Source organism: Adiantum capillus-veneris, chromosome 28 (assembly GCF_014529385.1).
Source record: "Adiantum capillus-veneris isolate H3 chromosome 28, ASM1452938v2, whole genome shotgun sequence".
Lineage (NCBI taxonomy): Eukaryota > Viridiplantae > Streptophyta > Polypodiopsida > Polypodiales > Pteridaceae > Adiantum > Adiantum capillus-veneris.
This window is the reverse complement of record NC_140958.1, coordinates 37,581,023-37,605,030: the sequence shown is the minus strand read 5'-3', so window position 1 is coordinate 37,605,030 and position 24,008 is coordinate 37,581,023. Positions and strand designations below refer to the sequence as shown.

The following is a 24,008-nucleotide window of genomic DNA, read 5'->3' as shown; positions in this document are numbered from 1 at the left end:
TTGGACGCTTTCATAAGTACCCATCTTTCAAAAAGTATCCATACTATATAGGCCTTTCTCCGTATTCTTTTGAACTCTTGATCAGTCACCCCTTCTTGCCTTGTCCCTGCTTTCCATTGCTAGTTGGAATTGATCATACCTTGAGTACAAATCTTTCATAGAATATGTTGCCCTTCCTGCAAATGCCTCTGCAAACTCATCGACAATTGGCCCTATACCCACATTTCTGATTGTCACCTTGTTTACAGGTTGCATATCCTGAATAAAGCATAAAGAACCATATTTCTTTGGAACAGTGAACCACCTATTTGAATATGGAGCACAAGAAGACTCCAAGATACCCATCTTGATCTTTTCATTAAGCAACTCAATGAGTTTTGGCAAATGAGCGTTTGGAACAGGAATAGGCCTCAAGTTCCAAGGTACATGAGGGATAGTGAAGATCACTATAGGAGCAACAATGGATGGATCAACACACCCTATCTCAGAAGGCTCAAATGCAAAAGCTTTTCCGTGTTTGGCAAGCATGTCTTCAAAGCATATCTTTTCAGCTTTTTGTCAAACTTTCCTCGCAACCAACCTGTAACTCCTTCAAAGAATCCTGTGTGAACTTGTGTCCAATCTTGCTTTGGTCACGAAGGCTAGGTTGCAAAGCAGCTTGTTCTATCTTATCCGTACAGTTCTTTGGTAGAGGTAATGCCACTGGTTTCACTTTCTTTTCAGACTTATACTTGGTCTCCACTCGTGCATCAACACTTTGAGAATTTTTGAAATCCTCAATGACCTTGTACAGTTCTATTGAGCAAACTTTCACAACCTCACTTCCCATACGCAAATTGCAATCCATTAAACACTCCAAATCTTGCATAGTATCCACAAAAGAACACTCATCAAACACACCTGCAATGCATTCTTCATCTTCTAGCAAACCATTCATCTTCAAACGTTGTGAGCGGGATGAAAACACACACAACGCCTCTATAACGACCCGACACACACTCTTGGGAAGATACACACACACACTAGGGGGAACCACTCGGCTTACTCAACACACCTGGCCGAGACAGGAAACACACCTATGGAGTGAGAGGAGAGAGATTATCCACTTCCCCACTCCACACAGAGACACACACACACACACACCCAAAAAAAACTCAGCTCAAAAGAGGAGAATTTCTGATGTTTAGATACAATTGAGCTTGGTCCAACACCAATGGGGCAAATAGCTCACACAATATAGGTAAAATAAGCCAGATACAATCACAAACTAGAGCAGAAACTTCGCTCATAGGAGAAACTTACACAGAAAAACAACAGAAAAAGAGTGAGGAATTTGGCAAAATGGACGGCGCCATCGCGTCTGGAACGGCCCAAAACCCCAGTCTACAATGTCAAAGTGCTCAAATCCGACATCGGATGAGCAGTTTACGGCCAAAACAGGCTCCAAAATGAGCAAAAACACAGTTGCGGCTGTTCCTCCTCTCTTCTCCACGTTTTTTCTGGTCTTCTCTCTGTTTTTTCAGTTCCCACACTTAGCTTTTTTAGTTGGGCACCGTTGGCCTTTTAGATGACCTCAAACGGACCCCGAATAGGCCAAAAACTGACCTCGCAGTGCATAGTTGTCACCTTTTTGCATCATTCGCACACCTGGCACTCAGCTTTTTTCCAATAATGCATCTCGCCACCACGTGAAGTGGCCCCAAAAAGTGGTCCTAATGATGACCTTTCTGCATAACTCTCACAAGAAAACACCCACGTTGTGTCCGTCCTCATCCGCGTGCAAATATTGACCTCGTTCGCCCTCCTGACGCCACTAGATGCCATCTGACTCACCTGCTGACCTCACGTCGTCGGCCCGCGGATAGCTTCCTCGAGAAGTTTTACGCGCTACCAACTCCTCATTATTGTAGAAAAAACACACTAATACTGATAATAGTGAAAATCGCTGCACTATGTACATGCTGTCCTACCTGTACACATGTGGGCCCCACGTAACCACCTGGCTCTGAAAAATGGGCAATCCTTTATTTGATGCACCATGCATGTATATGTACATATGCGCAATTCCTTGCTCCAAAAAACTCCTGACATAATTTGCCCATCCCCTAGCCTGCTAGATCATTCATGATCAGCAGCAGCAAAGAGAGATATGAGACTCGCCGCATCACAGGTCTCCTCATCCCTCACCAACACAGCTTGATCCACAGACAGCTCATCTTGCTCCACCATCATCAACCTGGCATGATACAACTTAAGACGCAATCCATTTACCCTTGACGTATGTAAAATCCCATCCAGGTTAGCCAACTGATATGTACCATTCGGGAAACACTCCACTACCTTGAAAGGGCCTTCCCACTTAATTTGAAACTTCTTTTGCAAGGTGTTATCCAGTTTGCTGTTGTAGCGCAAAACCAAGTCATGTTTCTTGATACCCTTACTTTTAACCTTTTCATTTATCTTTGCCAAAGCCTTATCCTGCATCTGCCCATAATGCTCCAATGCGCTCATCCTATCCAACTGGACCTCTTGTAACTGCAAGAGCCTCTCTTTGAATGCATCACTAGGCGACCCAAGAAACTTCTCTAACATCTTGACCGCAGGCAACTCTACCTCCGCAGGCAATAGTGCTTCCTTTCCATACACCAAATGAAATGGAGTAAACCCTGTACCTGTCTTCACCGAAGTACGGTAAGCCCATAATGCACTAGGCAATTCCAAATCCCAATTCTTTCCTTGGTGCTCTGTCACTTTAGAAAGAATTTGTACCAACTCACCATTAAATCTTTCATTTAAGCCATTACACTGCGGGTAATAAGGAGTGGTATGCTGGTGCCTAATCTTCATCTTTGTGCATAAGAAGTCTAGCAGTTTAGCCCTAAATCCTGGCCCCTTATCTGAAAGTAGCTCTAATGGCACCCCAAACTTGCAACATATTTCATCATACACAAATTTTGCCACATCCTTTGCAGTGATTTGTTTTACTGCTATAGCCTCTGCCCATCTAGAGAGATAGTCCACTGCCGTCAAGATATAGCTTTTGCCCCTGCTTGTGATAGGTAACGGGCCTATTGCATCAATCCCCCACTTTTCAAACACATCAAACGCCATAATGGTTTTTCGTAGCTCTGGCTTCAACACTCTCTTCCCAAATGCTTGACACCTATTGCAAGACCTACACCAATGGTGAACATCCTTGTGCAAACTAGGCCATACATACCCCTCTTGCAAAATCTTATGCAAGGTGATCTTTAGAGCAAAATGGCCACCACATGCGCCTTCATGATTCTCTTCCAACACTCTGTAAAGCTCCTCCCGCCAAGGTACACGTCTCAACACGAGATCAGCCCCTTTCATGTATAAGACATCACCAATCAATTTGTACCTGTATGCTCTACGCACAAAGCCATACTTCTTAGACTTCTGAATCTCCTTTGGAATGATTCCTGTTAGCAAAAACTCCTCTTCTTGAGCCAAACTTTCCCGGCCATGATAAAGAGGTAAATTGGTCCTCAACACGAATAGCTCCCCAATCATGCCTTGAGCTGCTTCATGTGCCTCTCCATTTAGAGCACGTTCAATGTGTCTGATGCTCCATGCTTCAAACTTTTTTAACAGGCCTTTAATTCTAAAGCACATTTCCTTCAATGAGGTGTTCTTGCTCTTCCACACACCCAGCACTTGCTTCACCACTAACAAGGCATCACCTTTTATGCTCAACCTTCGAACCCCATGCTTCAAACAAATGTGTAATCCGGCTTCCAATGTAGCATATTCAGCCTCATTGTTACTATGCGCATCCAATTTGAACCCTCTCTTGCATACTAGCTTCCCCTCTGGATCATAAAGTGCTATACCCCCTGAAGCTGCATCATGGCTCTTTCTGTATGAACCATCAAAGAACAACACATGTGCATTGCTGATCTGTGGCACTTCTTCAACTACCTTTCTCACCACCTCTTCCTTAACAATAAGGGGATTCTCCTTGTAGGTCAACAAATCAGCTAGGGTAGCCCTTGTACTATCTTCCACTAGAAAAGAGAACTCAAACTCTTGCAGCTCAATTACCCATTTCTTCACCACATTTGACATGTTAATACCATTAATTAACTGTGGCAAAAAGGCATAACTCGTCAAGAAAACAAAAGGCCGTGGTAGCAAGTAATGACGAAATCGTCGACAAGCAAATATTACACTGGCCATCACTAGCTCTACTTCCGATAACTTTCTCTCCGCTACCAACTTCACTCGGCTTGCACAATACACTGGCCTCATATAATGGCTGCCCTTCCCCTTTTGCAATAGCATAGCTCCAATGGCATCATCCCCTACTGATGGATTTACATAAAAAACTTTCTCCCAATCAGGAGCCTGCATGGCTGACAAACCCCCTAACACCTCTTTCACCTCTTGAAACACTTCTTCACACTTGTCATCCCATTGCAATGGGTCATGCTTTGCCACTTGCTGTAATGGATAAAGAAGCTGCGAAGACAATGGAATAAACCGTGCCATGTACTTCACTTTGTGTATAAAGGTTGCCAATTGCTTCGTACTCGTAGGTGATGGAAGAAGAATAATAGACTTAACCTTGTCTGGATCAGCCTCAATGCCATTTTCTGACACCATGTGGCCCAATAACTTCACCCTTGGCTGTGCTAGATGACATTTCTTTGGATTTAGTTGTCCTCCACATTCATCATATCGAGCCAATACCATCTGCAGCTTCTCATGGTGTTCAGCCCTACTGCTATAAACACAGAAGTCATCCATAAAAGCTTTAACACAACTACCAATGAATGGTTCCAACACCCAATTTGCTCTCTCTTGATAGAAGGAAGGTCCATTTGACAACCCAAATGGCAATACTGTGTAGCAATAGCAGCCCCATGGCGTAATAAAAGTTGTCTTTGTGCGGTCTTTAAGAGCAATCTTCAATTGAAAATAGCCTGAAAAACCATCACACACACTGTACCTCTCAAAACCTGCCACTGAATCCAAGATTTGATCAATGAATGGAAGAGGATATGGGTTCTTCTTAGTGGCTGCATTTAAGGGTTTAAAATCTACACAAATCCTCCACTTCCCATCCTTCTTTGGACTGACTACTACTGGACTCACCCATTCTGTGGTCTCCACAGGGACTATGAACCCTGCCTTCAACAACTTGTCCACCTCTTCTCGCAAGGCTTCCATTTGCTCTTGACCCATCCTTCTTAGCCTTTGCCGCACTGGCTTAGCACCTTCTTTCAGCTCTATATGCATCTCTTCACCCTTGAACCCTCTGATCTCTTCATATGAAGTAATGAACAAATCAGGAAAACTAGCCAGCATATGCAAATATATGTCCTTCTCCATAGTTGAGAGGTCTCCACTGATCATTTGTGTCATTAATTCCTGCTTCTTTGACAACTCAACCTTGGTTTGCATCAGCCCTTCAATCACTTCATAAGGCCCTTCACTTTCATCTTCAACCCCATTCGCAAATGCAACTAAACCAAACTCCTGTATTTCTTTGTCCATCAAAAGAAATGCAACATCAGCATCCTCATCACTGTTGGTAGTGCTATCACTGTCCTCATCTGTCACCGTGGAAGAGTCTTCATCACTAGACTCATCCTCATCTTCATAAAGCTCCTCTAATCGTTTCCTTGTGTCCATATTATAAAGCTTCTTGGTACCTGTCTTTCCATAGAGGCTAATCGTACCATGTCGCCAATCTTGAACAGCTCCCACTGCACGTAACCATGGTCTGCCCAGTATAATAGGATATGCTCCCAACCCTGCTGGCATCACATGAAAATCAACCACTGCCTTTGCATCATATGCCTCCACTTCTAAGCTCTTTACAACACCCAAGCATTTTACTTTTTGATGGTTTGCCAATCTGATCCGAAACCCTGACACCCCAGCCACTGTGAGACCCATCTTCTCAACGTATGAGTGTGTTATGACACATATTTGGGCTCCGCCATCCACATAACCTTGTCCCAAATTTTTCCTTTTATGCCACACATCTACTATTGGACAAATGTCTGGTAGCTCATCCATTGCCAACACCTTCACTGAACCTCTCTCTGGCTCTTTCTCCATTGGGTTAACCATCCTCTTCCACTGTCGCTTTAGCTTAGGCACCATCTCTATAAGCTGCCCAAAAGTAACATCTGCCTTCCTACTCGTCAGATCCTCCTTCAAGTCATAGCTTAATTGCCCATCCCCTAGTGGAAAATCTGAAACATGAAACTTTCGACGAGCTCTCCTTTTCCTCTTGGCCTTGACATCCTCGCCTTCATGGCTCTTTCCTTTCTTCTTACTAGGACCTGGGGCACTTCTTCCTTCCTTATCCTCTGTGGTCCTCTTCCCAATAGGCATCACTAATGTATCCTCTAGCTTTGATGCCTTCTCCAAGGTGACTACACTTAGCACTTTTGTCTTTCCCTTTTCCTCCTGGGTCAGTCCACTGGTTCCTTCGTCTCCCTTAATTTCGATGCCATAATCATTTGACCTAGTTAGCACCTGTCTTGGGAATGGATACATGTCTCCCCCCATCCTTGGTGGCTTATCACATTGCGGGCTGATGTGACCCAACTCTCCACAATTATAACATGTGGGCGTCTGCCTCCAAAACCTACTATTACTTTGTCCAACACCATTTCTAGGTCTTTCTTCACCTCCTGGCTGATTTGCAAACCGCCCTCGACCTCGATTATTTCCCACTTGACCTAGCATGTTTAGGCTGAGATTCTTCATCAGATCAACCACTTGCCTCATGTCTTGCCTTAGGCCATCATCTTGCACTGCTGTAGTGACCACTGCTGGCATAACCTGAGTAGTAACAGGAACCACTGGTTCATGATGAACCCCTGACATGCGCCCTTGTAAAGACTCTATAGGCTGAAATTCAGACCTCATTGGCAAAGACTCCACCCCTAACTGGCTCATTTTCCTCAGCTTCCACTCTTTGTTCCTTGCTACCTCTAGTGCATCCTCATATGTCCTAGGCTTCTTTAGCTCCACTCTCCAACGTATATTCTCCCAAAGACCAGCCAAGAACCTGTCCTTCTTCATCATGTCAGGCGGGGGTACCTGTGGTGCTAAAGCCTTGCACATTCGCTCCCATGCCAATGAAAACTTACGTATGTACGCATCTACTGGCTCACCTTCCTTCTGCACCAAAGCCTGTACTTCTTGCCACACCTTGTCAGGATCTTCTATCTTCACAAACTCCACTTCCAACCCTGCTCGTAGATTGTCCCAACTCAACCTTACAGGTGGATCAGCCACACGCAACTCCTCTTCAAATGCTTTAGACCAAACTCGTGCATCACTCTTCAAACAAATTTGGAGAAGGCGTAACATTTGCGTAGGGTCATGAATCTGGTTGCTAATGCAGGCAACCTCCATCTTTTCCAGAAAGTCCTCCACATCTTCATCACTTCTTCCATGAAACTCCGGATAAGAGAAAGCCATGGCTAGAGAACCCCTTCAAACACACGTGCAAGAACCCAAAACTTTTCACTACCCAATCCCCAGAAACTTCAATGGAGCTCAGCTTTAGATGAGAACAAACACATGCACATCAAATGAGTTTTCATAGTTGATCATCGGAATTACAACAGGCAAAGGACATTCCAGGATCTCTCTCAATCTTCTTGGCCCAAACATAAAGACTATGCGCTGCTGGAAAAAGATCTTCCTGGACACATGAACATTAATCTGGATTCTTTGAGTTAAATGAAATGGAGTGAACTGAGGGCCATTTTGATCATCCATTAAAGCCAACCATGAAGCTCCCAAGAAGGCACACCTGACTTAACCTCTAATTTTGCCAAAATTTCAGCAGCATAACAGCATAAATGACTCAAAAGACCAAAAAACCAGCCATCATAACTTGGGAAAATTTTGGCAGAGTTTTCCCAGAAATAGAACAGTAGGAACCCAAAATATAGACTGTATATGTATGCATAAACTGTCAACAATAGAGCCCGAGCATCAAGTAGGACTCACTAGTACATAGCCTATGGCGAGGTCACAAAAAGGGTGCTCCAGCTACCTGTATCACCGAAAGGATCTCTACATTTGAGAATCCCCCAGCTCAATAAAAACCTCACGCTATCGACCCTCACACGAAGGCTAATGCAAATCGCGTATAGTCAAGTCTCAGAAATGACTATCTTCCAGACCAAGTCTCAGAAATGGCTGGGACTGCCAAATACAACCAAGTATGGCTCCACAAATGCGTACAATGGCAGTTTCCACAAGTAACGTACAATCCAGCAGACAATGCGCTCAAACAGGCGCCAAGTGATGCATACCCACAACAACTGCAAGTGACATCACTGCTAGTATATCACTGTTCTCCAGCTACCTGTACCTGTGTGAATCACCTGTACCTGTACCTGTCCCTGTAACCTGTAACCTGTAACCTGTAATCTGCAACCTGCAACTTGTAATCCCGAATCTCGAAGCTTGAAGCTCGAAGCTCGAAGTAGCAAGTACTCGAAGAAGATCCTCCGTGGGGGCGCCAAAAGAATGTGAGCGGGATGAAAACACACACAACGCCTCTATAACGACCCGACACACACTCTTGGGAAGATACACACACACACTAGGGGGAACCACTCGGCTTACTCAACACACCTGGCCGAGACAGGAAACACACCTATGGAGTGAGAGGAGAGAGATTATCCACTTCCCCACTCCACACAGAGACACACACACACACACACCCAAAAAAAACTCAGCTCAAAAGAGGAGAATTTCTGATGTTTAGATACAATTGAGCTTGGTCCAACACCAATGGGGCAAATAGCTCACACAATATAGGTAAAATAAGCCAGATACAATCACAAACTAGAGCAGAAACTTCGCTCATAGGAGAAACTTACACAGAAAAACAACAGAAAAAGAGTGAGGAATTTGGCAAAATGGACGGCGCCATCGCGTCTGGAACGGCCCAAAACCCCAGTCTACAATGTCAAAGTGCTCAAATCCGACATCGGATGAGCAGTTTACGGCCAAAACAGGCTCCAAAATGAGCAAAAACACAGTTGCGGCTGTTCCTCCTCTCTTCTCCACGTTTTTTCTGGTCTTCTCTCTGTTTTTTCAGTTCCCACACTTAGCTTTTTTAGTTGGGCACCGTTGGCCTTTTAGATGACCTCAAACGGACCCCGAATAGGCCAAAAACTGACCTCGCAGTGCATAGTTGTCACCTTTTTGCATCATTCGCACACCTGGCACTCAGCTTTTTTCCAATAATGCATCTCGCCACCACGTGAAGTGGCCCCAAAAAGTGGTCCTAATGATGACCTTTCTGCATAACTCTCACAAGAAAACACCCACGTTGTGTCCGTCCTCATCCGCGTGCAAATATTGACCTCGTTCGCCCTCCTGACGCCACTAGATGCCATCTGACGCACCTGCTGACCTCACGTCGTCGGCCCGCGGATAGCTTCCTCGAGAAGTTTTACGCGCTACCAACTCCTCATTATTGTAGAAAAAACACACTAATACTGATAATAGTGAAAATCACTGCACTATGTACATGCTGTCCTACCTGTACACATGTGGGCCCCACGTAACCACCTGGCTCTGGAAAATGGGCAATCCTTTATTTGATGCACCATGCATGTATATGTACATATGCGCAATTCCTTGCTCCAAAAAACTCCTGACAACGTCTTTGTACACTATTTACATGTTGTCGTTCACCCTGCTTTAAGTCCTCACACGCTGTAAAAGCAATAGATCCATAGTCTGATAATCCTACAAAACCTGTAGAAAATGTATCCTTTGCATATACATCATGCGAGAACCTTTCTCTTCTTGTACCACTACAATCCCGCTCTACAATGGTACATGTGATGAGCGCACGGCGATGTGTGCAAGTGAAAGAGCACGCGAGGAAGTGCAGTGTGTGTGCAAAGAAGGGAGGCGAAGGGCAGCAGTAGAGAAAGCGCTAGCAGAAGAAGAGAGGGCACGCTATCTTGCAGGGAATAAGTGAGTGAGTTTTGTAAACTCACTATCCCTTTTGTTGTATAAGGACCAATTTAATAAGTTAGTGGCCAAGTTCAATGTGAACTTGGCCAAAGGTTAGTAACCTTTAAAATGTACATTAAAGGGGGCCATTTGGGCCTTTAACCCAACAACCTCCCACTTAAAGGCATAAATGGCGCCTTTAAGCTACGTGACTCCCACCATCTCTATGCATAGATGATGTTGTGCTTTGGGTAAGCAGTTAGTGAGAGCATCGGCTGGATTTTGTGATGTATGGACCTTAACCAATGTAATAAGGCCATCCTCAAGCACTTCTTGTATGAAGTTATACCGCACATCAATGTGCTTTGTGCGTGCATGAAACATGGCGTTCTTTGCCAGACATACGGCACTCTGGCTATCACAACCAAGCATAGGTGCCTTGGCAGGCAAACAAAACTCATTGCATAGGCGTGCTAACCAAATAGCTTCTTTGGAAGCCTCAGTGGCTGAAATATATTCAGCCTCTGTTGTAGACAATGCAACAATCTTTTGCAATCTAGAACACCATGAAACAGCACCTCCTGCAAGAGTAAATACATAGCCACTTGTGGATTTTCGTGTATCCACATCATCAGCCATGTCAGAGTCACAAAATCCCTTCAACTCCATTGGTCCTTTACCATAGTAGAGGCATTTGTTTTTAGTCCCTTTCAAGTACCTCATAATGGACTTCACTGCATCCCAATGTAACCTGCCTGGATTAGCCATAAACCGGCTCACAACTCCCACTGCATGGGCTATGTCAGGCCTAGTAGCAACCATAGCATACATAAGTGAACCACAAGCTGAAGCATAAGGCACACTTGCATGTCATTGGCTTCTTCCTTTGACTTGGGACAATCAGCCTTGGAGATTTTGACATATGGCTGTAATGGCACACCAAGAGGCTTTGCTTCAGCCATGTTAAATCTGTCCAGCACCTTTTCAATGTACTTTTCTTGCGACAAATACAATAGACTCTTGTCTCTTTGCCGTGTAACACGCACTCCAAGTATATGTTCAGCTGCCCCAAGGTCTTTCATTGAAAACGCAGATTTCAGCTGCCCTTTAAGAGCATCAACAGTGCTGCTTTTCTTTGCAGCTATCACCATATCGTCTACATAGAACACAAGAATGATAGGGCTGCCATCCTCATCACGTTTGGTATACAAACAATGGTCTGCATGGCTTCTTTTGTAACCATGTTTAAGCATGAAGCAATCAAACTTCTTGTACCACTGTCTACATGATTGTTTCAGTCCATACAAGCTTCTATTGAGCATACATACCAAATGTTCCTTGCCAGGGATAACAAAACCCTCGGGTTGCTTCATGTAAAGCTCTTCTTCCACATCACCATGCAAGAAAGCAGTATGTACATCCATTTGGTCCATTTCTTGAGTCCTACTTGATACTTGATGATCCTCCAAGTATCAGGCAGATTCAGTCGGAAGGATACATCATTTATCTTTTCAGTGATCTGGAAAGGTCCATAGTATCGCATACTAAGCTTTGGAAAAAAGCCTCTCCTTTCCCCTTTTTCTTTCTCAGGCGTGCCTTCTCAAAACGTAAGAGCACCCAATCATCCTCCTTCAATTTCAAGTCGCGACGATGGCGATCCGCTGCCTTTTTCTGTCGTTCTTGAGACTTCTGCAAAGTCTCGCGAACCTTGGCCAAAGCCGTATGTAAGTCTTGCGTATATTCATCCGCTTCAAAAAAAATCTTTCTTTCGTGCTTAGGAGGGGTGGAACCTTCGCAGCACTTTCAACAATCTCAAATGGCGCCTTCCCCGTCGAAGAGTGTATCGTGTTATTGTAGGCAAATTCCACCAAAGGTAAGTACTTTTCCCATTGAGTCTTTTGATCCGAGATACAAGACTTCAATAAATCTAAAACCACTGAATTAGCAATCTCAGATTGCCCGTCAGTCTGCAAGTGGAACGATGACAAGAACTGCAACCGCGTGCCAATGTTCTCCCAAATTGCCTTCCAAAACAAACTTGTAAATCTGGGGTCTCTGTCGGAGACAATCGTCTCAGGCATGCGATGTAATCGGAAATTCATCGTGACCATTATGTGTTGTCAGGAGATCAAAAATGAAATCCATTGCAATACTTTCCCAGGGGAGGGTGGGTAAAGGCTGTAATAATCCTTGTGCTTTATGCCTGTCAAACTTGACCTTCTGGCATACTAAGCAACTGCGCACAAACTCTTCCACATCCTTTTTGAGTCTCGGCCAAAAGATGTATCTCTCTACCCCTTTCATGGTGGTAGCAATGCCGCGGTGACCCGTAAAAGGTGGACAGTGGCATTTAGTCATAACCTTTCCCCCAACGACTGTGTAAAGCACAACATGGTTTTTCTCATCAAGTAGCCTTCCTGAATGGAGTATCCTGCTACTATCTCTCCATCCCGTATCCGTGTGAAAATATCTTCAAAATCTGTATCTGTGGCATACTGGTCGACCATATCCTCGAAGCTCCTATGATGTATCGCGGAAATAGCCAGAACCAACGGCTTCCGAGACAAATCATCTGCCACCACATTCTTCTGCCCCTGCACATGGACAATCTGGAAGTGAAACTATGACAAGATGTTCGCCCACCGCATTTGCTTTGCCGAAAGTTGCTTCTGTGACAAGAAGTAGCACAAACTCTCACGGTCTGTAAAGACGGTAAAATCCGCTCCGAGTAGGTAATGCCGCCACTGAGTAAGAGCATGGATAACTGCCAAAAGCTCTTTCTCATAAATCTATGCTCTCATCTCCGGCCTTGAGAACAATCGGCTTTCATAAGCAATGACATGGCCTTCTTGCACTAAGATCGCACCCAAAACTACGACCACAAGCATCACAATATACTTCAAATGACTTCTGCAAGTCCGGCAAAGTCAAAACTGGTCCGATAGTCAATTTCTCTTTCAATGTCTGAATGGCAGTCACCTCTGTGGATACCCACGAGAAAGGGACTCCTTTCTATGTTGTGTCACGATATGCAAAGGGGAAGCAACCTCTGCAAACTTTCGAAAAACCGCCTGTAGTACAAACACAATCCCAAGAAGCTTCCAACTTCATGGACATTCTTCAAATCGGGCCAATCACAGCTAGTGTCTACCTTGGCCGGATCCATTTGTACTCTTGCTGCTGAGACAATGTGTCCCAAAAAGTGTATCTCTGAAGCAGATGACCTCTGTGTTCTGCCTCATTCTTGAGAAAACAATGATATCATCAAAGAAAGTGCCAACAAATAGCCTGTACTGTCGAAAAATCCTGTCCATCATCCGGTTAAATGTCGCAAGAGCATTGGTTAAGCCAAAAGGCATCACCAAAAACTCAAATAATCCAGAAGTCGTCCGGAAAGTTGTCTTGTAGACGTGTCCCGCGCGATTCTGATACGATGATATCCACTCTTCAGATCAATCCTACTAAAGCACGAGGATCTCTGTAATTTGTCAAGTATATCGTCGATCCTAGGAATCGGAAATCTGTTCTTGATGGTGATTTTGTTGAGAGCTCTAAAATCGATGCACATTCTCCAAGATCCGTCTTTCTTCAAAACCAACAACAATGGAGAGCAATACGGTGAAGTACTAGGATGGACAAGACTCTTTTCCAAGAGGTCTTTCACTTGGTTCATAATTTCTTCATTCTGTGCTTGGCTCACACGGTAAGGTGGCCAGTTCAGTGGCGTGCTTCCAGGTATCAGATCAATGGTATGATCTTCAGGCCCTCTAAAAAGCAATCGGCATGAGTGTGGAGAAAAATCTTGGCGTTCTTTTGTTCAGGTCAAAACATGTTCAGTTTTCTCCCAAAAGATTGAGTAAAGAAACTGAAGTTCATCAAGTACAATCTCTGAGCCCACCATTTGTCAAAGTCGCTTTCTCGGTCCGATAGTCAACCACGGCGTAGTTCTTGTGGTACCAAGGGATTCCGAGTAGAACGTCACTCACGTGTCCTGAACACCCCTGTCATTGCATACGAAGTTTGCCAATGCTCGGTGTAGTGGCAACATCCCGTATCCGGGTGCCAGTCGAACTACCTCCGCCTGTGGCGTCAGTCTGTTAGGCGTAATTTCAAATCGAGCCGCCAATTCCAAGTGAAAAGAAGTTGGCCTAGGCTCCTTCAAAAGAGCTTCCTGATCCTTCGCTTTGCCCTAAAAGCGGCAAAGTTTGTACTTTCATTCATTTGATTTGGTGCAGGTCCCACGCCATGTGGTACCAGCTCTGCTTTTTATCTGTCTTTTCTGCCACGTCTCTCGGCTGCTTTTGAACTTTCTGGCCTTTCTTCATCTTGTTCATTCGGTGCCTTGTTAGGGCACTTCGCATAGATAGGTCCATGCTCCCCGCATCCAAAGCACTTCCCCTCCTTGATGAAGCGAGCGCTCTCCTCAGGAGTAAGCTTGGGTCGTGCATCCTTCTTTTCTAGGTTGCTCTTTCTCTTTCTACTTTCATTCCCAGAAGTCTGTTCGGCTCGTTGTGTCATGGCCTCATCGGTGGGGTAAGTCAGACTGCCGGAGTGAATGGCAAAGCCCCACTTCGCATGACTCATCAACTCCTGAATAGAAGATGACTTCTGTTCCAAGCAGTGATCTCGGATCTCTGTAGGTAGACCCAAGGTGAACCGCTCAATATGTTCTCTGAAGGAGATCTTCTTGAATGAAGAGGCGGGTAGAAAAGAGCTCCAAAATCTCTCACAGTAAGCGTTTATTGTATCTCTCTTGGTCATCCGAAGATGGTTCCAAGCAGCTCGTATGTCGCGTTCATACTCTTGCGTCAACCAAGAAGAAATAAAAAGCTTCTTAAATTTCAGCCATTTAACTAGCGCAGTTTTGTTTAAAAGAAGCGTGGACCACCAAGTTTGAGCATTCCCCTTAAAGTAAGAGGCAGCTCTCCGAATCTTGGAGTGCTCTAAGTAGTGTTTAAAAGAAGCGTGGACCACCAAGTTTGAGCATTCCCCTTAAAGTAAGAGGCAGCTCTCCGAATCTTGGAGTGCTCTGAGTAGTGTCCTCCCACGAAAGCGATGTCAAACTGCTGTATAAAAGACAAAGCCTTCGAAGCATCTGAGTATCTTGAAAAATTGTCAAATTTGATCGACTGTCCACCTTCCTTAAACTCTCGGACTTTCTTGCTTTTATCTTCCAGAAAGTCATACTGGTTGGCTTTGTAAAAATTCTTCTTGTTCGCATACAAGTTTCCGTCATCAGAGTCTGAACTGTCTGTAGACGAGTCCTCTGTAGAACTATCAGTTACTGGGCGAGATTTAGACCTCTTTGCCTTTTTCTTGCCCTTTCCGAAGCGTTGTTTCTTGCTTCGCTTTTTGCCTTTTCTGTCTTCTTCGCTCGAATCTGAAGAGCTAGAAGAACTGTCAGAAGAAGAAGAAGAAGAAGAAGAAGAACTGGGTACTCCTTCAAAGTGAACACGCTTCTTCTGTTTCTTTGCTTTGTCAAATGTCGACTGACGACCCGAATAACCCGGGAAGTCAGTGCCTTTCTTCTGCTTTTTGCCGTGCTTTTTAGCTTTCTTCTACGCGTCAAAAAGCTAAGCAATCCGTGCATCAACCACCTCTTTTAGTTCCTTCTCTGAATATTGCTTGTGATCAAACGGTTTCTTGAGAGTGGGTTTCGGGTGTGGTGTAGTGGTTTTCTGCCACTGCGCATGCACTTCCTGAAAAGAAGTCTCGCTCATGTATTTTGCCAATTTTGGATCCTTCGCAAAACTGAGCATCATCTTTGTTGCGTCGCCGATTAATTGCCGACGCTTCATCTCTCTTTGCTTTGCCTGAGTAGGTGGAGGCGGACCATACTCTCTGCCAAAATCTTCGTTGTGATCCCTGCCCACATCTCCGCATGCAAAGGGAGTCGACTGATCCTTGCGTGAAGCCATAGGTGCCGCGGGAATTTTTTCTTTTTTGGGGATCGGATTTCCCGTAGAAGAGAAATCGGCCGTGCTCTGATACCACTGTAACTGACTTGGACACTTCAAGTCAAGAATCAATCACCATAGCACCAAATAACTACTTCAAAACAATCCACAGATCACAATAGATTTGCACCGGCCCGGCGGAGATCCGTGCCTAGAGATATTGGCCCCAAAGACTGACGTCCCTTTCGGTATTTCTTTATGTATTAATCAGTGTCAAAGTACAAGAGAGCGGTTAGGGTTTCACTCTCAGACTCTGCGTCCAGATGCTCTCCAGAGTGAGCCCTAAACCACTTATTTAAAATTTACAAGGGATGCCAAAAGCAGAGCCCCAAAAGCTTCAGTTCCAAAAGCAAACTCTCTTTTTGTTTCTCTCACAAACTCACTTGAGTTTTTACAAAAATAAAGCAGTCAATTCTCTCTCTCTCTCTCTCTCTCTCCTTGCCCATGCGTAGAGAAAAAGCAACAACATTGCGTCGCTCAAAAGCTGCAAATCAACGTCCGCAATTCCCGGAAATCCGTATTGCTGCCACGTGGCATTCCTGCCGCCAATTTTAGGGTTTCAGCCAAATTCAGGGTTTTAGCCAGCAGTTAGGGTTAGGGTTTCCAGAAATTAGGGTTTTTGGCATAAATTAGGGTTTGCAGGTTTTAGGGTTTCTGGAGAGATCAGGGTTTCTGCTCTCGATAGCCACGCCATTACTTTGTGACAGCAATTTGGGAGAACATTGGTACGCAGTTGCACTTCTCGTCATCTTTCCACCCCAGACTGACGGGCAATCTGAGATTGCCAATGCAGTGATTTTAGATTTATTGAAGTCTTATATCTCGGATCAGAAGACTCAATGGGAAAAGTATCTATGTCACAAAGTGATGACGTGGCTACCGAGAGCAGAAACCCTGATTCCTGCAAACCCTAATTTCTGCCAGAAACTGATTTGCAGAAACCCTAATTTTTGGAAACCCTAACCCTAACTGCTGGCTGAAACCCTAAAGTGGCTGAAACCCTAACATGGCGGCTGAAATGCCACGTGGCAGCAGTACAAAAGTTTCCGGATTTTACGGAGCTGAAAAGCAAGCCCAACTAGCGACGCAAATTCCCTGCTTTTCTCTATGCATGGGCCAAGAGAGAGAAAAATTGATTGCTTTATTTTTTACTCTTTGAGAGAGAGAGAGAGAGAGAGAGAGAGAGAGAGAGAGAGAGAGAGAAAATTTTTGCTTTTAAATTTTGGAAGCTTTTGGGGCTCTGCTTTTGGGCATCCCTTGTAATCTTTAAATAAGCGGATTAGGGCTCACTCTGCAGAGCATCTGGATGCAGAGTCTGAGAGTGAAACCCTAACCGCTCTCTTGTACTTTGACATTGTTTAATACATAAAGAAATACTGAAAGGGGCGCCAGTCTTTGGGGCCAATACCTCTAGGCACGGAACTCCGTCCGGCCAGTGCAAATCTATTGTGATCTGTGAATTGTTTTGAAGTGGTTATTTGGTGCTATGGTGATTGATTCTTGACTTGGAGTGTCCAAGTCTGTTATACTTGTATCAGAGCACGGCCGATTTCTCTTCTACGGGAAATCCGATCCCCAATTTTTTTCCCGTGGCACCTATGGCTTCACGCAAGGATCATTCGACTCCCTCTGCATCTGGAGATGCGGGTAGGGATCACAACGAAGATTCCGGCAGAGAGTATGGCCCGCCTCGACCTACTCAGGCGGAGCGACAAGAGATGGAGCGTCGTCAATTGATCGGCGATGCAACAAAGATGATGCTCAATTTTGCGAAGGACCCAAAATTTGCAAAATATATGAGCGAGACTTCTTTTCAGGAAGTGCATGAGCAGTGGCAGAAAACCACTACACCACCCCCGAAACCTGCTCTCAAGAAGCCTTCTGCTCACAAGAAATATTCAGAGAAGGAATTAGAAGAGGTGGTTGATGCACGGATTGCTAAGCTTTTTGACGCGCAAAAGAAAGCCAAAAAGCAAGGCAAAAAAAGCAGGACATTGACTTCCCGGGTTATTTGGGTCGTCAGTCGACATTTGACAAAGCAAAGAAACAGAAGAAGCGTGTTCACTTTGAAGGATTACCCAGTTCTTCTTCTTCTTCTGACAGTTCTTCTAGCTCTTCAGATTCGAGCGAAGAAGACGGAAAAGGTAAAAAGCGAAGCAAGAAAAAATGCTTCGGAAAGGACAAGAAAAAGGCAAAGAAGGCTAAATCTCGCCCAGAGACTGACAGTTCTACAGTTCTCCTGAGGACTCATCTACAGACAGTTTAGACTCCAATGACGGAAACTTTTATGCGAACAAGAAGAATTTTTATAAAGCCAACCAGTATGACTTTCTGGAAGATAAAAGCAAGAAAGTCCGAGAGTTTAAGGAAGGTGGACACTCGATCAAATTTGATACTTTTTCAGGATACTCAGATGCTTCGAAGGCTCTGTCTTTGTTTGACATCGCTTTCGCGTGAGGACGCTACTCAGAGCACTCCAAGATTCGGAGAGCTGCCTCTTACTTTAAGGGGAATGCTCGTACTTGGTGGTCCACGCTTCTTTTAAACAAGACTGCGCCAATTAAATGGCTGAAATTTTTAAGAAGCTTTTTATTTCTTCTTGGTTGACGCAAGAGTATGAACGAGATATACGAGCTGCTTGGAACCATCTTCGGATGACCAAGAAAGATACAATAAATGCTTACTGTGAGAGATTCTGGAGCTCTTTTCTACCCGCCTCTTCATTCAAGAAGATCTCGTTCAGAGAACAGATTGAGCGGTTCACCTTGGGTCTACCTTAACAGAGATCCGAGATCACTGCTTGGAATAGAAGTCAGCTTCTATTCAGGAGTTGATGAGATCCAAGATCACTGCTTGGAGCAGAAGTCAGCTTCTATTTAGGAGTTAATGAGTCATGCGAAGAGAGGCTTTGCCATTCACTCTGGCAGTCTGACCTACCCCACAGATGAGGCCATGACACAACGAGCCGAACAGACTTCTGGGAATGAAAGTAAAAAGAAAAAGAGCAACCCAGAGAAAAAGGATGCACGACCCAAGCTTACTCCTCAGGAGCGAGCTCGATTCATCAAGGAGGGGAAGTGCTTTGGATGCGGGGAACATGGACATATCTCCGCCGAAGTGCCCTCAAAAGGCACAGAAAGAACAGAATGATAAGGACGACGACACGCCTGAGAGTTCGAGAGCAGCTGAGGAACGTGGACGAAAAGGCAAGATGAAAACAGTACTAGTTTCAGATTGTGTGGGTACCGATCCCAACACTATGGACGAGAGTACAAAACTTTGCCGAGCTTGGGACAAAGTCAAAGATCAAGAAGCCCTGATCTTCTTTGATGGAGGAGCCAAGGCCGACTTCATTTCAGCGGAATTGGCGGCGCGGCTCGGGTTCACTCCCGATCGGATGGAACCACTTGCGGAGGCAGTTCTTGCGGCACCCGGCAAGGATGTAGCCATTACACCCGTCATTGGCAAACTTTGGTTGCATTGTTGGGGGTATTTGGGGCATGAGAACTTCTTCATAATGCCTTTGGAGGGTTGTGATGTTCTCTTAGGGATTCCCTGGTACCACAAGAACAACGCCCTGGTCGATTATCGGGCGAGGAAAGCGACTTTGACTACAGAGAAGGGCAGAACAATTGTACTTGATATTAAATTGAAGGGCGAGTCTGTCCCTATTGTATCGGCTTCGGCCATTTCAAAATTAATGAAATCCGGTCTGTTTGTTTACTAGATCTTTATGAAAGAATTGAGCGATAAGGATAGGACAAATATGTCTAAACTTGATAAAGAACGCCAAGATTTTCTCCACTCACGCCGATTGCTTCTCAGAAGGCCTACCAGGCGAGTTACCACCTGCTCGTCCTGAAGATCATACCATTGATCTGATACCTGGAAGCACACCACCGAACCAGCCACCTTACCGTGTGAGCCGAGATAGAATGAAGAGATTATGAACCAAGTGAAAGACCTCTTGGAAAAGGGTCTTGTCCAGCCTAGTACTTCACCGTATTGCTCTCCAGTGTTGTTGGTTTTACGGATCTTGGAGAATGTGCATCAATTATACAGCTCTCAACAAAATCACCATCAACAACAGATTTCCGATTCATGGGATCGATGATATACTCGACAGGTTACAAGGATCCTCGTGCTTTAGCAAGATTGACCTGAAGAGTGGATATCATCAGATCCGAATCGCACCGAGAGACGTCTACAAGACAGCCTTTCGGACTACTTTTGGGTTATTTGAGTTTTTGGTGATGCCTTTTGGCTTAACCAATGCTCTTGCGACATTTAATTAGATGATGGACAGGATTTTTCGAGAGTACAGGCTATTTGGTGGCACTTTCTTTGACGACATCATTATTTTCTCCAAGAATGAGGCAGAACACAGAAATCATCTGCTTCAGGTCTTTCAGGCATTACAAGATCACAAGTTGGTGATTAATGCAAAGAAAAGTAAATTTTTCCTATGAGAGATACACTTTTGTGACACATTGTCTCAGCAGCAAGAGTGCAAATGGATCCGGCCAAGATAGAGACTATACGTGATTGGCCCGATTTGAAGAATGTCCATGAAGTTAGAAGCTTCTTGGGATTTTGTTCGTACTACAAGCGGTTCATACGAAAGTTTGCAGAGGTTGCTTCCCCTTTGCATATCTTGACACAACACAGAAAGGAGTCCCTTTCTCGTGGGTATCCACAGAGGTGACTGCCATTCAGACATTGAAAGAGAAATTGACTATCGGACCAGTTTTGACTTTGCCGGACTTGCAGAAGTCATTTGAAGTATATTGTGATGCTTGTGGTCGTAGTTTTGGGTGCGATCTTAGTGCAAGAAGGCCATGTCATTGCTTACGAGAGCCGATTGTTCTCTAGGCCGTAGATGACAGCACAGATTTATGAGAAAGAGCTTTTGGCGGTTATCCATGCTCTTACTCAGTGGAGGCATTACCTACTCGGAGCGGATTTTACTGTCTTTACAGACCATGAGAGTTTGCGCTACTTCTTGTCACAGAAGTAGCTTTCGGAAAAACAGATGCGGTGGGCGAACATCTTGTCACAGTTTCACTTCCAGATTGTCCATGTTCAGGGACAGAAGAATGTAGTGGCAGATGCTTTGTCTCGGAAGCCATTGGTTCTGGCTATTTCCGCGATACATCATAGGAGCTTCGAGGATATGGTCGATCAGTATGCCATAGATACAGATTTTGCAGATTTTTCACACAAATACGGGATGGGGAGACAATAGCAGGATACTCCATTGGGGAAGGCTACTTGGTGAGAAAAACCATGTGCGTTACACAGCCGTTGAGGGAAAAGGTTATGACTGAATGCCACTGCCCACCTTTTACGGGTCACCACGGCATTGCTACCACCATGAAAGGGGTAGAGAGATACTTCTTTTGGCCGAGACCCAAAAAGGATGTGGAAGAGTTTGTGCGCAGTTGCTTAGTATGCCAGAAGGTCAAGTTTGACAGGCATAAGGTACAAGGATTGTTATAGCCTTTACCCATACCCACCTGTCCCTGGGAAAGTATTGCAATGAATTTCATTTTTGATCTCCCGAGAACACAGAGTGGTCACCATGGTATCTGGACTGTTATTGACAGATTTAGCAAACATGCTCATTTCATTCAAGTGAAGAAAACAGTCAAGCCAGATCACTTAGCGAGACTGATTGTGGCCCAGATCTTCAGATTACATGGCATGCCTGAGACGATTGTCTCCGACAGAGACCCTAGATTTACAAGTTTGTTTTGGAAGGGGAGAACATTGGACGCAGTTGCAGTTCTCATCATCGTTCCACCCGCAGACTGATGGGCAATCTGAGATTGCAAATTCAGTGGTTCTAGATTTATTGAAGTCTTATATCTCAGATCAGAAGACTCAAGGGGAAAAGTACTTACCTTTGGTGGAATTTGCCTATAATAACATGATACACTCTTCGACGGGGAAGGCGCCATTTGAGATTGTTGAAGGTGCTGCGAAGGTTTCCACCCTTCCTAAGCACGAAAGATAAGATCTTTGAAGCGGATGAATATACGCGAGACTTGGACACGGCTTTTGCCAAGGTTCGCGAGACTTTGCAGAAGTCTCAAGAACGAGAGAAAAAGGCAGCAGATCGCCATCGTCGCGACTTGAAATTGAAGCAGGATGATTGGGTGCTCTTACGTTTTGAGAAGGCATGCCTAAGAAAGAAAAAGGGAAAGGAGAGGCTTTTTCCAAAGCTTAGTATGCGATACTACGGACCTTTCTAGATCACTGAAAAGATAAATGATGTCTCCTTCCGATTGAAACAGCCAGACACTTGGAGGATTCACAATTTCATGTGAGTCTCTTGAAACCTTTTAAAGGTGATGTGCCTGATGATGGGGAGCCTGATGAGCAACCTAAAGTGGAAGAAAACGAGGAGATCCTTGTTCCTGAACAGATTTTGGCGCATAAGGATACGAAGAATAAAGGTAAAGTCCGAAGGCGGTTCTTGGTTAAGTTCAAGAACTATCCTGCATTGGATGCGAAGTGGATGGAGGAGGAGGACCTAGCAGATACTCCTCAGATTATGAAACTTTACCTCGATGCTTTTGGTTTAGCATAGTCTACTCCAAATGGAATCCAGAATTCAGCTTGGTCGGAGATGTCGTGCAGTGGGATGCACAAGAGGGGAGTCAATCCGCTCCTTTGTCAACAGATGCCTTGATTTAGATACTAGAGTCACTGATGTCTCTTTGAGCTTCAGGGATACTGAAAGCTGACAGTATTCTGCTGTATGACTTTAATGAAATGGAATTTTTTATTATGATACTGATTTGTTCTTGACTTCTTTTAAGTGCAGGAAGTGATAGACGAAATGACTATAGCATTTTGGTCTGATTGACCTAGAATAGACATGGTTGCAATAGGGGTTAGTCCATCGGACATCGATGAGGTCCTGATTGGACCTAGATGTGATTGCTAGTTACATTGCCGATAAATCATGGTCTGAGATCCGAATGAATGTTGAATGTCATGTGATGTCCTGTGATGTCTAGTGATGTCCTATGATGTCAGGTGATGTGACATAATCGCGGGCAATTACAATGCTCATAATCGCATGCTCGTACAGACAAATGCTCATAATTGTTACAGACTTTGCTCATACGAGCATGCCACTTCGAAACTATTGACATTTGTACATTCCCAGAGCAAATTAGGCATTTGTACATTTGTACACGTGGCACCATGGAATGCTTTTTCACATAAATATATGCCTAATTTGCTCTGGGAATGTACAAATGTCAATAGTTTCGAAGTGGCATGCTCGTACAGACATAATCGCGGCGGGCGATTACAATGCTTTCAAGAGGGGGGTATGTCACAAAGTGATGACGTGCCTACCGAGAGCAAAAACCCTAATTCTTGCAAACCCTAATTCTTGCAAACCCTAACCCTCATTGCTGACTGAAACCCTAAAGTGGCTGAAACCCTAACCTGGCGGCTGAAATGCCACCTAGCAACAGTACGAAAGTTTCCAGATTTTACGGAGCTGAAAAGCAAGCCAAGCTAGCGACGCAAATGCCTTGCTTTTCTCTACACATGGGCCAAGAGAGAGAGAGAGAGAGAGAGAGAAAAATTGATTGCTTTATTTTTTACTCTCCTGAGAGAGAGAGAGAGAGAATTTTTGCTTTTAAATTTTGGAAGCTTTTGGGCATCCCTTGTAATCTTTAAATAAGCGGATTAGGACTCACTCTGCAGAGCATCTGGACGCAGAGTCTGAGAGTGAAACCCTAACCGCTCTCTTGTACTTTGACATTGATTTAATACATAAAGAAATATTGAAAGGGACGCCAGTCTTTGGGGCTAATATCTCTAGGCACGGAACTCCGCCGGGCCAGTGCAAATCTATTGTGATCTGTGAATTGTTTTGAAGTGGTTATTTGGTGCGATGGTGATTGCAAGGTGGAAAGGTACGGAGTGTACGGTACGTAATCAGTACGTAAGGTACGTACTTCTGTACGGATTGGCCTTTAAGGTACGTGACCAGTACGTAACATTTGTAACAACAAAAAGAATAGTGACTTTAGCCTTTTTCAGCCTATA

General features: G+C 44.5%; 1 protein-coding gene across 2 annotated transcripts in view; it reads right to left on the bottom strand.

Annotated features, from left to right (window-relative positions):
- Positions 1-24,008, bottom strand: part of LOC147420297 (uncharacterized) — a 67,130-nt gene that overhangs the window by 14,986 nt on the left and 28,136 nt on the right. The window lies entirely within an intron of this gene.